Source organism: Emydura macquarii, unplaced genomic scaffold (genome assembly GCF_026122565.2).
Source record: "Emydura macquarii macquarii isolate MOO-44397 ecotype Brisbane River unplaced genomic scaffold, CSIRO-AGI_Emac_v2 contig_629, whole genome shotgun sequence".
Classification (NCBI taxonomy): Eukaryota; Metazoa; Chordata; order Testudines; family Chelidae; genus Emydura; species Emydura macquarii.
Window position 1 is genome coordinate 6,337,909 of NW_027130766.1, and position 18,441 is coordinate 6,356,349.

The window sequence follows — 18,441 nt, forward strand, 5'->3', positions numbered from 1 at the left end:
GGCTGTGGGGGCAGTGACCGGCTGCTCTGGTTCTAGCCTGTCCCAAGAGGAGGTGCTGTGGGGTCCGGTGTGCGCCCACTGGCTATTGCGGGGCAGGAGCTGCTCCAAGGGAGCTCTCAGCCTCTCCATTCCTTCCCAGCCTTTCCACCAGCAGGACTCGCTGCCAGGAATGGCCCTTCATCTGGGCAGGGAACAGAGCAAAGGTCCTGCTTGTCTGGACACGGCTTGAAGGAGATGTTTCCCAGAGAGACGCCCACACACTGAATAATGCACCGGGCCAGTCCTGCAGTACTGAACCATGGGAATAGCCAGAAGGGGCTGGAATTTCCTCCCAACATCAGCTGGGGATAGGCTTTTGCCTTAGAGGCCTGCCGGGGAAGCTCCCAGCTACCACCAGAGGTACCCCGCATACACGCAGGCCGTGAGGCAGTCACATTACCACTTTGCTGCCTGTTTATTCTGAGTAAATGGGATGCGGCAGAGAGACTTCCACTTCTGAGCGAATCAAAACAGAACATACAAGCAATCCCACCCTGAGCGAAAGAGCCGGCCCTCAACTCCATGGCCAACCCTCACCCAGCTCCAACCTTTCCCACGGAGTCTCTCCCACAAGCCGTGCAGACGATGCCACCTTGTGGCCACTGCTGCTGCCACCAGCCAGCTGCATTGCATTTAAAAAGAACTCCATTATTATTGATTATTGTCTGTATTACGGTAGCACTCAGGAGCTGCAGTCATGGACCAGGAGTATATCGTGTCAGGCGCTGTACAGACCCCAGCTGAGATCAGGGTCCTAGTGTGCTGGGCACTGTACATACACAGAGAGACGGTCCCTGCCCAGAAGCGTTCATTCTAAACAGAAAAGATGGACAAAGGGTGGGATGTCCCCTGGCCCCCCAGTCCAGCACTCCCATCTAATAGACCAGTGTTTCTCACCCTTTTTGATCCCAGGGACTGGCTTGCTGCCTTCCTAAACTGTGTCAGGGAGAGCTCAGGGACCTGCACTGGTCCACAGAGCGGTCGTTGAGAAACACTGTGACAGACCGCCCTGCCTCCCCCCGAACTCCACTCTCATACCCGCATAGCTTAAGTGCTAACCCTATTACTGAATATGTATATTGGCCTAGAGGCCTTATTGTGCTTGGAGCTGTCCACACCTGTAACAGAAGGCCAGCCTCTGCCCCAGAGAGCTTGCACACATCTAATTACAACGAGTAAATCGATAAAGAAAGGTGAGCGGCTCTTCCACATGATAAAAGAGTGGGGTCCTTCTGAAAGGTATGCCTCAGATTCTGGGCTTGGTGCAGGAATTCTTAGGTGCAATTCTGTGCCCTGGACTATCCAGGAAGGCTGCCTAGCTGGGATGGAAGTCTGACCCAATGGCTAGGGTGCTGGGGTTGCCAGGGTCGGTTCCTTGTGCCACCATGTGCCCATCTGCAAAGTGAAGATAACAGCTCTGTCCTACCTCCACAAAGGTGTTGTGAGGATAAATACATCAAAGACTGTCTGGTGCCCAGATCCCCAGTAAGGCGGGACCATAGAAATACATTGTCGTAGATAAATTATCATAATTGTCCCTTCAAACCGAGGGGAAAAAATAGTTCACAATCAAAGGGGGAGCTGCTCCTGCACAGCTGGATTATGCAGAGTAGGATTCACCCCATGTGATCTAAAATATGTATTGATCTTATGAAGGCCCTGGGTTGGTGACGGGATCTGCATGGAATGCGAGGACCTTCTCCCTGGATGGTGTCCCATTGACTTCATGGCTGCAAGGGCATGCCCAGATTGCAGGACTGGCACCTTGGAGTTCATAAACAATAAAATCCACTGGCCCCTGGCCTACACTTCCTTTGCGGAAGATGCGTGGAAAGGCCAGCATGGAACCCTGGAGGAGTGACAAGTCACTTCCACTCACCCCGCTCACCCCGCCAACTGGCACGGTCGCAGCCCAGCAGCTTTGGAACCGAAAAGGGGTGCAGGAGCCAGGACAACCTTCGGGGATGAGACTCCCAGCTGCAGAGAAGGGGAAAGCCAGGAAATTATATTGGAGCAACCAGGGGATATCATTTCCAGCCTCACACACCCTGAGTCGGCAGGGCAGCTCGAGCTGCACAGGCAGCCTTCCCATGGCTTCTGATCCTGTCTCCACCTGCCCCCCTTAGTTCGGTGGCTACTCCCACGAGTAAAGCTACTCCATGTGCTTAAGTGCTCGCAGGCCTGGGGCCCAGATCACCAAGATATTCCAAGGGAAGCTATGCACGAAAATACTTCGCCTGATCTGGGCCTCGTCCCCTGGCAGGCAAGCCAGGCACCTGAGTTATGATGTTCCCCATCCAAAGAGCAGCAGCCACGGACTTCCAGCCCGAATAAGTGACTTTTAGCTGAAGAGGAACCAAGGTGAAATCTCCAGGTGATAGAGAGAGAGAGCACAGCGTGTGCCTGCCCCTTCCCGAACAATCTGCACGTTCCCAGCCTCGCATCAGAGCGGCTGTTCTTGCCCCTTCAGGACCTGAGCCATGCCCTACAGAACAGACACCAAGTGGGGGGGGAGATTTGCCATTTCCCAGGGAACAAGCAGTAGGAATATTTACACGGGGCTTGCGCTCTGCTAGGATGTGGCGCAGGGGCCGTCCGGGGGTGGGATGTTCAAAAATAATTCTTTAAATAATGATCCCCCCCCCCCAGTTCAATTGAACCCGGGGTGCAGCCAGAGTTAACCGGCAGGGCCCGCCCGCCGTCGCTAGATGGAGCTGGGAGACATGCAAACGCGCAGACCAGGCTCTGCAGAGGAGCTGGGAACTTCGCCTCCCTCCCCCGGTTCCCAGGGGGACGCAGCGCCGGTCGTTTCAGGCTGCTTTCGCAGGGGAGGAGAAGTCCCCTGGCGGGACTCTCTCTGCCGGTAGGTGACCAGCTGCGGGGCCAGGCTGGGCGGTGAACCTGGAGCTGGGCCCGCCCCCCAGGAAATCAGATGAAATTCAGGGCGGGGAAAAAAAAACTTTTCACACATTTTCCGGACCAAGAAGTGCAAAGCTGCACCCACCCGAGTGCAAATCCGCTTCCAGCCGAGACACGAAGCCCGGCTCCGAGCCCGATCGCCGGCGGGAACATTGAACCTCAGCCCCCGGCCGCTGGGTTTGGGGTCCCCGCCCTCTCAGCCCGAGCAGTTCCATTCGCTTGTCTTCCCCGGCACCCTCCGGATGCTCCTCGGGCGAGGGGCGCTAAGCGGGAGGGTTTGCATTCACCTCCCCGGGGCTTCCTTTGTCCCGGCCTCTTCTGTCAGAAGGAGAAAACTGGTGTGAATGAATTGATTAGAGAGGGGGGGGCCCCCGAGGTTCCTGATGGACTGGAGACAAATGGGGGGGGGAATCCTTTCGTCCTGCAAAGGGGGAAATGAGACATTTCCAGGGCATCCGACCGGCTTAACTGGACACAGCGTTGGAAGGGTATTTCCCCAGCGGCAGAAGACGTCTTCACACTTATGTTTTCAAGTCACACCGGAGCTGCCTGGACTGGTTCTCCTGCAGGAGACCCGGCCACCGACTAGATGGGAAAGTGACCAACCCAGCGAGAGAATCGGGGTGCGGGGGGGGGACCACAAAGACAGCGAAAAGCAAACTCTTTAGCTCTGATCATTTCGGGGGTCCGCAGTAAGAAGGAAATTGTGGTTTAGCCTCACGGTGTCTCTTTAAAGAAGATACCCCAGCCCAGTAGGACTGGGACCCTCATCTCCTCCTTGGGGGCAGGAATCGTTCCCAGGATCTGGCTGGATTCTGCAGCTCCAGCGGGCTCTGACTGGTGGGGGAAATCTTGGCGAAGCTCCCCTGGACTCCCTGGGGCCCAGCTGTCACGGCTGGAGGCGGGTGGCCGGGATTGGGGTGTTGGGAAAGGACTGGCAACGGGCGGGAGCAGGGCGAGGTTGGGGGCGGTTCTCCTCCTCACCGGGTCCTAGCTCCCCAGGAAACCTTCGCGGATCTGGCCCCGGTCAATATCCTGCCCAGGGGTTCCCAGGCCTGCCCAGCCCTGTTCCAGTCTCTTACCGTCAAAGGGCTCGGTGTGTGGGGTGCCTCACATCCCCCCCCCCCCCCCAGCCATCACCCTTTAAAAAAAGTCTCAGCCACGCCCGAGCGCTGGGCTGGGGAAAGCAGCTTGCAAACCCTGGGCGCCCGGCCGCCAGCCGCGGTGCTTTCCTAGGAAATCTGCCCGCCCTGGGGTTGAGTTTCAAGCCCTCTCGCTGCTTCGGCCCGGCCGTGTGAGCTGCAGGAACTGTTGACTCCCGGCTCAGGGGCATTAACGCCCGGGAGGGAAAGTCGCGGGTGTGTGAGCTGGGAAATAACCCCGCCTCTGCCCGCCCTTGGAAAACCAGGGGTGCGAGGAGCGGCGTCTTTTGCCTCCTTCTCCGGCTGTGGAGGGTCACTCGGGACACGTTTAAGACCCACCTTTTGCCAACGGACAGCCCCGCTCCGGCCGTGGCCCGGAAAACAAGCCCCCAGCAGACCACCCGCAGAGCGAGTGTGCGCGACAGCAGCCGCCCCCTTTTTTGTGCTGAGCGCTGACCCCAGCTGAACATCTGCGGGCGGGGGGAAGGAGCTGTATAGAAACGGGGAGGGGGCTGGCTGGTTACATGCTTCAGACATTCAGGTGTTGGGAGCCTTGTAAAGGGAAGGGGGCGGCTAAGACATTCCCTGACGCCATCTGCGTCTTGTTAACTCGGCCCGGCTGAAATCAGCGGAGGAGAGAGGCCAATCCGGGCCTATTAAACATGAACCTTTGCGCTGCAGCATCTAGAGAGGGGGATTCCCCCTCCCCCGCAAAGGAGCCTGGGGAGAGAGAAATGAGTTTGAAATGGGGAGGGGGCGAGAGGAGGAAGGGCAGGATTTGGGCTTTGAACAATAGAGGGGGGGAGGGGGAAAATGGCGACTGGGAGTTGGGGACAGACCGAGGCGTTGTGCAGCTACTGACACGGTTGCACTGCAGAAGAAGTGGGGGCTGAGCTGCAGGACACCCCGCTTGAGGAAGGTGGAGTCTGGGCTGCAAGGAATCCCGCTGCTGAATAAGAATGCCACGGTAGCCTCCTAATTCGCCGCCCTCCTCCCCACGTGAGTCTCTGACTGTTGGACAGTCACTGTAAGGTGTGTGGGTATGTGTTATCCTCCCCCCCCCCACACACACACACACAAAAGCAAAACCTAACAACCTGCTGGTTCAGAGGATCAGCTCTGTCGGTGCTGTAGCCCGCTTCATGTACTTTATACACTTTATATCTATTATCTGATTGCTAGCAAATAAAATCCCATTTTCCAAGGATTTGGAGGTAAGCAGCTTTAAATATTGCCCCAGGGGAAAGAACTACAAACCCTGGATTTGAGGAATTGTGGCAGAGGGGGCAGGGAGAATTCCAAACGGGTTGCTTTAAAACTTTTTTCTCCCTCTTTTTTCCCCTCCTTCAATCAAAAATGAAAGAAATTCAAGTTTCCCTCCCTTCCCAGCAAAAGGGAGGGAATTCCCACTATTAGCCATGGGAAATGGCTGAATGAAAACAATCCACAATCTAGTTGTTGCTTTTTTTTTTTTTTTTTTTAATTTGCTTTTAACTCCAATGTGTAGTCACCTCTTAAGAAATGGGGACGTGTGTGACAAATGTCAGGGGGAAAAATCAGATCAACAGGGAAAAGTCTATCTAAAAATAAGGGCTTCTTTCAGGATATTGGAGGAGGTCTCTGCAATGACTCTTACTGGGTTCCCCCCCCCCCGGAAAAAAAAAAACAGTGATCAAACTTTGTCTGCACACACAAAGTGTACCTAACTACAAGAACAGTTCAAGTAGCACAATACCCCTGATGTGGATGTAGTTATACCAGTATAAATTATTCCTATAAGGGGAATAAGGCATACCAGTGCAAGGCACCTGTGTACTGATAGAAGTGTGTGCGTATCACTGATTCAACTGGTTTAGTAGAAAATCCCACTCCTAACCAAAGTATTTAAATCAGTACAAAAACCCTGAGTAGACCAGATCTCAAAAAGTAACAGTAACTGACCTGGTTTGGTTATACTAGAAGGGCAAAGCATCCCCACAGCCACTAAATCAATTTGAATCCTAAGGAACTTCACAAACCTCTCCCCCTTCTGCTCCAAGTGCCTGGTGCACTTCTGTGACCTCCCCTTCTCTAACACAGCAACGGGTATATTTAAAAAACAACGACTAACCCCCTTGAATCCTACCATAACAAGACACTCCACCACACACGCTTCTCCCCCTAGAGAGAAGATGACAGAACAAACAACATGTGACAGATGTTAGTCACATTGCTTAGTGCGCTGCGGAAGGTGCTCAGAAACTACAGTGATGGGTGTGGTATAAGAACCATAATAGCTTCCAAATGAATAGGCCTTGTCTGGACTAAGATTTAAAGGTGTACCCCGGTAACTACACCAGTGCTACCATTTTCTTGTGTAGACAAGGCCTTAGTAGTGAAGCAGTTTAATTATTTTGATTTAAGTGGAGAGCTATATCAATATAAAACAATTTGTGTGTAGACCCAAAGGTCCAGATCCTCACAGTTAGTAAGGTGCCTAACTCCCATAGGCGTTAAGCACTTAACTACCTTTGAACATCTATGGCCAAGCAGCTTTTGCTGGAATAAGGTGAGTGATAGTGATGCAAGCTCTCATGTAAAAACAATCCCCAGGCAGTAATTTTCCAATCACTATAGATGGCAGCTTCCTCCTAAAACCATGATCTAAATCAGTGCAAGGATTAATTTACACAGTTCTTGCACCAAATTGGTATATAAACTGGTTCAGTTAAATTGATGGAATCCCTTAGTGTGGATGCAGTTATATCTGTATAAAAGTGTTGATATTGCCATAGCAAATTGAAACACTTGTATAAACACCTAATATAAACACTTCTATATCAATATACTTGCATCCACATTAGAAAGTTACACCGATTTACCTAACTCATTTTTATCCCCATGTAGTTAAATCGGTGCAAGAACTATGTGTAGGAGGGTTCATCAGCACAGAACCTTCCACTGAAATAATTCACTCGGTTTTAGTTTATACATTTTGTTCCGTGAATTAAAGCCAATTTAGTTGTGTTGGTGCAAATTTGTTTTTAGAAGCTAATGCACTCAGCACACCTCTCAGAGGAGGCTCATTTTGAAGGACTGGACTTATTTTACCCCTAGCGCCTGATTTTCTCTTTCCCCTATGCCTTGGGCAGTCATTTACGCCAAGCTACCATTCAGGCCTCAGCCTTCCATCCAAATTCTGTATCCCACACAATTTTATTATTGAAAGTGATTTACATCAGAAATCAAGAATCACAAAACTCAGGTTATAGATCTGGAGGGGTCTATAACTTAGATACTTACTTGGTTCCCGTCACAATACCACCACCCAGTCTTTACAACATTCACTCTGACAATACCCCTGTGAAGCAAGGCAGTTCTATTATCCCCACTGTAAAAATGGGAAACTGAGCCGCAAAGCAAAGCGCAAAGCGGCTCAGTGATTTCCCCAAGGTCACATAAACAGTTTGTTACAGAGCAGGGATTTGATCCCAGGTCTCCTAAGTCCTAGGTTAAAATCCTAGCCACTGAAGCATTCCTCCCCTAGAAAAAGTTACACTAAAGGAAGGGAGCCGACAGCATTTAAGTTTCCTACTTGCACCATTTTTTTGTCCCTCATTTGGGCCTTGGCCGGCTAAGATCTGTTTTAAAGCTAAGGGCAAAATTCCCTTGTTGACCTCAATGGGAGCAGGTCAGGGCCCTGCTGTGTTGCACAGAGGTCCTGTAAATATATGCTCTCTCTGTTCAAAATCAAAATCAAAATCTGTTCTCTTCAAAATCAAAACCCAAAATGACAGTCACAAGCAGAACAAATCACAGCTAAGAAGAGAAAACAGCCCAGCCCTCCCTGCCCAAGACTCTTTGTCCTGAAAACTAAAAGTTCAGTTTGATAGTCTAGGGCCTAGGCTCCCATGCCCATTGCCATTTTGCCAAACTCATCTGTTCTTTCTCAGCCATTGCTCACAACTGAATGGCTGCACAAACAGTGTGAACCAGAGTTGGTCTCTCTCGCTCTATGTATGGAGTTCGGGGTGGAAATCTCTGCACTTTAGTACTCTTCACCAGCATGTTGAACCAGATCCTGCCATGGTTGGTCCTGCCTTGCATTTTTCTCCTGTGAAGGCAAGGATTGCTACGCACGGTGGGGCCCAGAATCGGAAATCACGGCTAAAAAATCCATTCCGAATGAGAAAGCACAGATTTCTGTCTGCAATAAGCCTACGTCTTGTTGACAGATGCACCCTCATGGCACACAAGACACATCCGCTCCTCTCAAACATCCACACACACACACAATTCTCCCGGCCCCTTTTGCATTGTTAATTTAGAAAGAAAAAGCAACATCTTTCCCTTCCTATCTGGGATTTTTTTTCTCCCAAGCGTTTATAAAGATCTCTTTGTTTGAAGGAAAAATGGGATCTCCTCTCCTTTTACCTTCCAGGGCAGCTCTAACCCCTCTCCCCTTCTTCAAAAACACACAGGAAAGGGTTTTCTTTCTCTGCTTGATTAGATTCAAAGGGATCTTTGTCTGGGGGTAGGTCCAGCAAAGCCCTCCCCCACCTCCCTTTTGACCCCCAAGACTCTGCCTGGTTTTGTTTTAAACTAAGAGAACAGATCTACCCCCTTGGGATATTTTATTTTTTTGGAGGGGAGGCTCCCTTTTGATTTGCCTGGATGGAAGTTATATTTTTTGCATTGACACATGTTTCGTTCTCCTTAGGTTACCTATAAACGCAGAAGGGTTTCCTTGGAGAAATTTCATCCCTTCCCAGTTTCCCTGAGAGTTTGTATTTAAAAATGCAAAAAGGGTCTTGAAGGAAACAAACCACAAAAGGGGTCAGTCAGGAAATTAACAGAAGGTTGGATCAGCCTTTAGGGCCGCTATTTAATTGGGAAACTCACCCCTTATTTCCAAATAGCATGAGAGACCAGCTGCTTTTTGGGACGCAGCAGAAGACCTTGCCATCCTCTTCTCCTGGCCTTTGAAAGATAGGGGATGAGTTTATCACACTATCTTTGTTAATACAAATATATACAAGGTGTAGAAAGGAGCCAGGACTCCGTCGTTGTCGATCCCTTGTGGGATGATCTCTTTCACAGGTTTTGTTTTATGTGGGTCTTTTGGTGACGGAGAAGTCTGATCATTGAGCTGCAGACTCATTGGCTGACATTGCAGATGGTGTTGGAAGGCAGGGTTGGGCCACGATTGCTACACGACAATTATCTGTCCTTTCTTTTTTGGCATTTTTCTGAGACCAAGGTGAGGCGATTTTCCTCAAAAATGGTCACTCCTTCTTTGACAAATCTTCGCCAGTTTGCCCTGTCTAGGGTAACTGTCTCCCAGTGTGTGATGTTGATGCCACATCTCTCGATGTTTGTCTAGATAGCATCTTTAAAGTGTTTCCTTTGGCCTTCCCATTTCTTTTCTCCTTTGGTGAGTTGCACGTACACCAGTTGTTTGGGTAGGCGTGCGCCAGACATACGCACACAATGCCCGCTCCACCTCAGCTGGTGCTGAATAATCAGGGCCTCAACACTAAAGATGCTGGCCTCCATGAGGACGTTGTCATTAGTGCGGTGAGCCTCACAGTTTATGTTGAGGATCTTCCAGAGAAAGTGCTGGTGCTGGCGTTCCAGGTTTTGCAAATGTTTTCTGTAGGGCACCCAACTCTCGCAGCCATACAGGAAAGTTGGAATTACCACCACTTTGTAAACTAAGAGTCTAGTGTGTCTTCTACTATCATGGTTATTGAACAACCGGCAAGACAGTCTGTCAAAAGCAAGGCTGGCACAGCGGATTCTGTGTTGAATTTCAACTTCTTATATTTGTCCTTGGTGAGAGATGGCTACCAAGGTAGGCAAAGTGTTTTACATTTTCCAGTTCCTCTCTGTCAGTGTAGATCTTCCTTGCTTGGTCTGATGATTGACCAGGAGCAGGCTATTGGAGGACTTTTGTTTTGCCAATGTTCAGATTTAGGCCTAGGCTTCTGCAAGTTTCAGCGAAGCACAATCATCTGCGTACTGGAGTTCGGTTACTGTTGCCGATGTTACGTTAGTTCTGGGATGGAGGCGAGAGAGGTTGAAGAGGTTGCCATCTGCCTGATATTGAATGCCAATGCCCGGTGGCAGACGGTCTTGGATTAGCTTTTTCAGAGCTGCTAGGAAAATGGAGTACACAACCTTGCTTTTCGCCACTTCGGATGGCAAAGGGCTTAGAGGTAGAGCCACTGCACAGGACAGAGGCAGTCATCTGGTCATGGAGGAGTGTTACAGCGGTGATACATTTACTTGGCCAACCAAACATTGACATGATTTTCCGCAGAGCCTCATGGTTGACAGAATTGAAGGCTTTGGTCAGCTCGATAAAGGCCATATACAGCTCCTGATATTGTACTTGGCATTTTGGATCTGCCTAGCAGTGAAAATCATGTCAGTGGTGCTTCGTGATGGTCTGAAGTCACACTGAGACTCCAGGAGCACTTCCTCTGTGAGAGGAAGCAGACGATTCAGTAATATTCTAGCAAGAATCTTCCCAGTGATGGGGAGAAGGGCAATGCCTCAGTAGTTACCACAGTCAGCCCTATTTCCCTTTTTAAAAATGGTGAGGATGTTAGCATTGCATAAGTCAGAGGGGATTTCTTCAGTGCGCCAGATTTTGAGAAACAGCAAGGGGAGTTGTTTGTCAGTGTTTCTCCCCCCACTTTCAGGACTTCAGCTGGGATGCCATCAGGACCTGATGCTTTATTGTTCTTCATTTGCTTAATTGCGTTATGGACCTCCTCAGGTGTTGGTGGATTGGTGAGAGTTTTCCAGACGAGGTGCTGGGTGTATACAACATCTAACATCGATGGCAGCCCAGGGAGAAGCAAGAGGGGAATCCCCTTAGCTCTGCAATACAAGTTGTGCTCACAATACCACAGTACAGTTACTGGAGAGATTTGGCATTTGAAAATAGGAAGCCCGAGCCTGTCATAGCCAAGATACATGACTGGTGTGTGCTAGCACAGTTTGGGATGTACCTCTCCACCCAACTGCAGTATCTAAAACAGAGGTAAGGAAATCACAGAGCAAAACAACAAGTTAAGGCACGGTTATGAACTGCTGAGTTGGATTTTAGTGCCTAGTAAAGAGTTTTGTAACTTATAAAAGCATAGCACACTATAAATCGGACCATAACTACTACTAGCTGAAAGGTGAATCTTGGAGGCACACTTTGTGTGCAAGGTGAAGGTGCTGCGAGATAAGAATTGTTCCCTGGAAGGAGGGTGTGTATCATATTCTACTGCTTCCTCTTCAGACAGTGCATTTGGCTAAGTTGGTTTCTTGAACGTTTTTAAGAACCAACCCCGAGTGAAGTCAAACAGTTGGCTACACCTTTTAGTCAATAATATCTGTACCTATTTCTCTGTGTGTGTACAAATATGTATGTAGAAACATGTATATGTATAGATAAATATTTAAAACGCGTGAGTGCATGTATAAAATGTGTGTAATATATACATAAATCCTACGTTTCTTCTTTTTATATATACATATGTTATTGTGTCTTAAAATCTATGTAACGCATTGTCTCTCTTTCCTTATTTATACTCTCAGCTATTGGGGAGGTTAAGGGAAGTGGGGGTCAATACTGATAAAGAATTTAAATTTTCATCTCTCTTAATGTTCAAAGAGAAGAATGTTCGAGTTGAATTGTTCAGCTCACAAAGAAATTAGGAGCTATGACCATTTATCCCAGATGCTGATCTGTGACCAAGTGCTATTAGCTGAACTGACCCCTCTTCTCCCCCCAAAAGTGTTTTACCCCCACGTCTCTTGAAAGAATACATGTGAAAGAGAGTTGGTTTCATTTACTGGGAGTAAAAAATAGCAATCCGGGGGGGGGGGGGAGTAAAAACCAAAAACCCAACAGCCAAAAATCTCAGCAACACATGAAGTTGTATTAAAAAGACAAATAAAAGATAGATAGCTAGATATTAAATGGAGGCAGGATAGACACGTGAGGCTGTGTGGGGCATACTCTGCTCAGAATTCTCTCTCCCCCTCATTCACGCGCATCCCTGGACATACAGAGCAGGGCAGATTCTCAGCTGGGGGACCCCTGGGAACCAAGAGAACTAGGACAATTGACTCCAGCGCCGTTGTCTCTGCAGTCACCTTTCGTTGTTGTCCTCCTCTGACCGACCCAATGTGCTTTTGCAGACCCACAGGCCGGCTCGTTTTACCAGTGTCTTGCAAAAACCGCATCGCGCTAAAAACAAAGCTCTCCTCCTATCTTCTTACCACGTTAGGGATGGAAAAGACCAGGAGCGGGAGCCCCGGCGCCGTTGATGTTCAGTTTAGGTGTTTCTGAAGCCCGAGCTGGTCAGTGTGTCCAGCAGCTCTGCCTGCCATATTTCTACCGTCACTGACTGCAGAGCACGGCCAGGCAGAAAGACAGATGACTATTTGGCTTCTGCGATTATAGGGTGATAAATTTGATGGGAAGCCCCCAGAGAGCATTGTTAATCGGTCTATTACCAAATGAAAAGGGTTTATTCCTCCTCCCCATTCCCTCCCTTCCTTCTCGCTCCCTACATGCCTTCTCCTCCCCTCCCCTCCCCCAGCACCACCCCCATCCACCCAAAAAGCACAGCTGGATGTTTAAAAGTTAAGGGGGGGGGGGGGGTGCCATTCTCCCGAGCACAGCTGTTCTCAGGCAAAGAGTTCACAAAGTTCAAACTGCAAAGATTGTAGAGGAAGATAGAGAGAAAACTGACACCCCCGGTTCGCCCTATCGCTAGGATAAACAACTGGACTTTCAAATCCCGCCACCTCATTATCCGCAGACAAGCCCCAGGGAAGAAAATGCAAGAAAGACCCTGTTGGAAAGGGGGCTGAGCACGTCGGGGGCCAACTTTTGCCCAGTGCCCCGCTAGTTCTGGGCCAGATTCTCACACAGGCTCGGCTCCCCGCCTCCAGGGGAGCAGCTCCCCCCCTGATCCATCCTCTGCCCAGCTGGGCTCGGCCGGGCTGGAAGATCCATTGTCATTACAAACGTGAATTCCAGGAGATAAACGCTGCTGTTGGGTTGTGAACCCGCGGAGCTCCCCATCCCACCCACTCAAATGCAGCTCGCCTTCAATCTGCACCGGGAGCAGCTCCTCAGCCCCCAGCCCCATGCTGGCGGGCCGGTGGGAATGGGACGGGGACGATCTCTGATGTCACCTAAAACTGAGATTGTTGAACCAGCGCGGCACGGAGCCCATTAACTCCTTGCTGCCTGGAAACCTTCCCAAGGGAAGGTGAAGAAGTGTCCATGTCTCCTTCCTCTCCCCCCGTTTGAGCGAAGAAATACTTAAATACTTAAAAATAATCATCATCATGCAACCCGCCATCCGAGTGCGTGGTGCGTCCCACGGTTCTCCTCCCCGCCGGGATCCTTCCTACCAACACAACCCCGTGCACCTTCCTCAGCACACGGGCCGGGCTCGGGCTGGAGACATACTTTCGTCCCAAGGCCAGATATTTCCAAGGAGCTCAGCACCCATCCGAGGGGGGCGGATTTTCCAGAGAGCCCAGCACACAGGGCGCTGCGTTCTTAGAGAACCTGGCCCTGAGCTCTTTGAACAAATCCAACCCCACAGGTCCAGGTATCCACTGATGTGCTCAGCTGTAAACCAGTCATTTAACGCCCCAGAGGCCAGGGACCAGCTACCTTTTCATTCATCCAAACCCCTCCAGGGCCCTTTTGGAACAACGACAAGGGATTTAAACACGCCCTGTAGTGAAAACAGCTCCTCCTGCAACGTCTTGGGTTGGGTTGATGCCGGTACCACGCAACCCACAAGGATGGGGTGGGGATTATTCCTGGGAAGCGTGCGGGCGGTGGAGCGTCCGTGGATAAGATCCTGGCCCCGCCGACATCACTGGCAAATCTCCCATCGATTGCAATCAGGCCGAGATTTCGCCCCGGCTGTGTTTATTGAGTGTGCTCCGAGGAGGTTATTTCCGAAAGCCTCTTCTTATCTTAATCTTTCGTTTCCCCCTTGGCAACGGGAACTCTCCAAGTAGGGAGGAGAGGATTAGATTGAGCATGATTTACACGTATCTATCATTTCCCACCTATTCGAAGGCAAGGGGGGGCTGTTCAAGACATTCACCTATCAGGGGGTGTGTCAATACTATACCCTCTCCTCCGCAGGGCCCTGGCACGTTTCAGACCAGGGATTCGGGTTAAGAGAAATAACACATGGCAGACAGAAGGGAGCTGCTTTAATATATATAATGTATCAAGGTTCTTTCTAGATTTAGACTTTCTTAGACGGATGCAAGAACCGGGTGGGTTTTAAACCAGATGTCTCGGTTTCAAAACGGAGGGAAATTTATAGGGGGAAAAATGGAGCTGTGTGTAGTCGATCGAATTAGACTCCCCCCCCCCCCCCACACACACCCCAAAAATCCTCTCTCTTCTTTTGCTGTGACCTGACGCACGAGTGCCTGTTTTTCCCTACGGCACCGCGTCTCTCCCAGGGCCTTTGTCACTAGCAACCTTAAGGGCCTTTATTTTTTGTGTTTTGTTTTGTTTTTCTCTTTGCAACTGCAAAAAAGCTTTCGCCAGAAGAGCACCTTTAACCCGTCCTCCACCAGCGAAGCCGGCAGCTGGGAGAAGGAAAATGACCCGAAGGTTTTGTCTCAAAAAGAAACAGAAAAACGCCAAATGAAAACTGAATTCTGGGAGCAAACACCCACAGATCAGAAGCTGGAGTCCGTCTGTAGCTCTGCCCTTGGTCGCTGCACCACCTCGTCTCTGGATCGCTGTCTGTCTCTCCTTCCCTCTGTCGTATCACTCCCTAGCTTTTTAGTTTAATCTCACCCGTTCTAAATGTGTGTCTTGTCCTCTCCTAGCATGGCTGGTTTTGCAGATTTAGCGCTGACGATTGATATTTATTTGCTGTTCCGCCCTGGTTTGATAACCTGTTTCCAGCATTTTTACGAGTCCATCCCCATTATAAATCGCTACGTGGCAGAGCATCCATATTCTTCTGGTTTCTCTTCGTTGTGTTTTCCCCCTAAGTGATTTTTAACGGGAAGTGAAGCAATAGTTTAAAAAACATGCTAGTGTCAACACAGGCGTCGCGTTCTGGCTAAACGGAGCAGGCCTTTCCCTGCTATCACGTGCGAGTTGTTGCCATGTTCTGGATTATGGGCTGCAAAACCACGGCCCACAAGGTTAGGTCTGTAATCTGTCATTCACCTTTAAAAGTGCACCGACTCCACGCCACGGTCAGATGCTGATCTTTCTTTTTGTGGCGTGTCATGGCAATGCAAGATCCCAAATGTCCGAAGAGGCGGATTTACATTTTTTTTTTTTTAATAAATCACTGTAATGAATGGTTAATTACAAGCAGCCGCCTCAGATTTCAAATTGAATAAAAGGCTTAACGAGCCCAATGTGGCAAACTCTTGGAAAGGATCGAAATAGACATAAAATCCGCCAGTGTTTGAGATTTTCGGTGCACATATATATATATATATATTTTCTTTTTGGGGTAAAAAATAGAGCAGAGGAGGTATTTATTTGCAATATTCCTTTGGCAAGGGAGAGAAGATTTTTTTAAACATTTTCTGGAGAATTTGGCTTTGAAGCTGCTCGATGAGGGAGAAGCTCAAAGGGCAATGGTTAAATAAATAATAATAAAGCACCATGAGAATCTCAGTGCAACTTGGAATAAACAGCCACCTCTCGAGAAGTACAACACGCACAGCTTTCGTACATAGAGGTAACAAACTGGAGTCAATTCCCCTGCGATGCTTTTCTCACAACCAGGATTCGGGCAGCACAAAACGGACAAATCTTTCTGTACACAGAAGTAACAAACTTCCGTCAGTTTCCCTGCGACCCTGCTCTGTCCCTACAGCCAGGTTGCAGGCAGCTCAAAGAGCAGAGTATTTTGCACACAGAAGTAACAAACGATATCCTCAGTTTCCTGCCATCGTTGCTCTGGGTCGTTCTCGACCTCTGCAAAACGCAGTTCTGAAGATTTCCATTCAAACGTTAGAAACCAAAACTGGAAAGAGACGCCAAGAAAACAGGGTTTTGCCAGCCACGCTGCGGCTCTGGTTTAATTGCAGCTTTTTGCAAAGAACATGAAGAGAATTAGGTCGGCGAGTCCCATTCGGAGCGAGGCATGTTGCGTTTCAGACAAGTTCGGCTCTGACGAGGGAAGTCAAAGGACCGGGGGTTACTTTATGTGTTAAACTAGAGGCCATCCTGCTTTTCGCTCTGCAGCGTTTTGTTGTTAGAAGTCTGGGTCTTTAAAAAGATACTGTCCCGACTTTACAAAGCTGATTTCTGCCAAGGAATAAGGAAAACCCTTTCCCGTCCCTTTCCTGCCCCCCCCCCCCTTTTAAAAAAAATGTGGTTTAATTTTTCTTTTATTTTTCTTTTGCTGTTTTCCCAGATGGCCTCATTTAGGCTAATTTCTCTCCATTGCTAAAAGCATCCCCTCTACCTATTGAACCATTTCATGCGGACGGAACAGCTGAAAGAGCCTCCAAAGTATATTGCTGGCTTGGTTTGTTTTTCCTACCTCCAGGAAAAGTTTGCAGATAACGTTAAAAAAAAAAAGCAAAACAAACCAGCAAGGCCACATTGTTTTAAAAAGAGGGAGATATTGCTAGAAAGCCCCTCATAACTCACAATACAAACCCTTGTCCAGTCTCTTCGATTGACTACGTGTAAACATGGCAAATGAAAGGCCTTTATAGTGACATCTAATCCCTCAACCCCCCTCTTCGCTTCAGCTTCTCCTTCTCCCAACGGAGCCGAGAGAGGGGTGTTTTCGCCTTCTTTTTCTCACAGCTTGCTGGTCTCCTGAGCCCCTCCTCTGCTCTCTAATTTATCATGAACACCCTGACACTAAACTAAATAAAGGAAACTCTCCCCCTCCAATGCACCTCGCTACCTTGCTCCTAGCCCATAGATTTCCCCATGAGCCTTTGACATGAAATATCTGAAAATATTGACTAAGGGCTGGTGGGTGTATTCTCTCCTCACGCCCACCCCTCCGCCCTGTCCCCTGCAAAGTTGTAGGCCGGCCACTGCAGATAATGAACATCCTCATTAAACGACCTCCTTTAAAAAAGTTAATAATAATAATAATTTCGCGTTGATTAGATCTGATGCGGTCCTGCCACGCCAGCTCGGAGTCAAGGGCATCCAATGTTCTCGCTCTGCAGAACCGGCCTTGGCACGTTTCGGAAATGCAGCCGGTCGCCTGGATGTTTCCCAACCTTTGCCTTTCGGTTTGAAGAGGTTTTAACCCGGGGAGTAACTTTGACATTGACTCACTCACTCCGTGCAAGGAAGAAAAAAAAGTTCTGACAAGTTGCAAGGCGGTTTTCAAGGGGGACTAAAGCGAGGCAATCTTTGCCGGCCAAGGTGGGCTGTGGGTTTCCCCATGTTTCCAGGAGCAGTGCGATGATGATCTGGTCTGACCTCCTACCCCATAGGACGATGAGTTGTAACCCAAGAAATAAAGAATAACGTCAGTATTTTGTGGGATTTTTCTCTCCGTTTGCCTGATTTCACAGACCCTTTCCTACTGAGAAATAAAACAATTTGGGGGCACATTTTCCAGGTCAGAATCTCAGTCTCATTGGCCCAGATTCAGAGTTGGTAACAGCAATATTCTTTTAAGCCTTTGCCAACATGTCACCCGAAGAGAAGCCCTGTGTTTTCTTTGATTCTTGGCTTTATTATTTATTATTCATTGTAAGGCTTGTTTTTACATCTGTCACTGCTAGTCCGAGGGCCTAGACAAGGCCTTTCGGGCTGGGGTGGAATTTCAGGGTAAAAGATTTCACTGGTGTATTAAACATTCATTCCCTAAAGGGCAGCAAGTCCCCGAGCCCTCAAAGAGAAACTCGCGGATGGGGAACAGGCTCTCTGAGCACTCGTGGCTGGCCTACAGATTAGGCAGAAGTGGCTACCGATTTGCGATTGAATGTTTAGGGAAACGGTTTCATTCAGGCGAAATTTGTCCAGAGAAACACTTACATAAAGGGACAAGCTCGCATACACCCAATCCGTCATACACAAACACACACACACCCCAATCAAATATACCCCAGCCTCCCACAACATCTCTCTCTCACACACACACCAGACAAACACAAATGCCCATGCGTCTCACAGTCACATTCACAAGTCGACACAACACATACATGCCCAAGGTACACAAATGTACGTAAGCAATGGAATGCTCACAGACCGCTCTTTGTACACACACCACACACAAATATGCGTACACACAGAAACAAAGCAAACACCCAAAACTATGCCTACACCCCTGGTACATACAAAGGCGCGCCAATCCAG

General features: G+C 49.0%; 1 long non-coding RNA gene across 1 annotated transcript; it reads right to left on the minus strand.

The window, feature by feature from the left end:
* Positions 1-434: 434 nt before the first annotated feature.
* LOC137148265 (uncharacterized) lies at positions 435-4,583 on the minus strand. Its single transcript, XR_010918489.1, has 4 exons — positions 4,440-4,583; positions 3,044-3,276; positions 1,919-2,016; positions 435-1,434 (listed from the first exon to the last, which is right to left on the minus strand). It is a non-coding gene; the product is annotated as an uncharacterized lncRNA (long non-coding RNA).
* Positions 4,584-18,441: the final 13,858 nt, after the last annotated feature.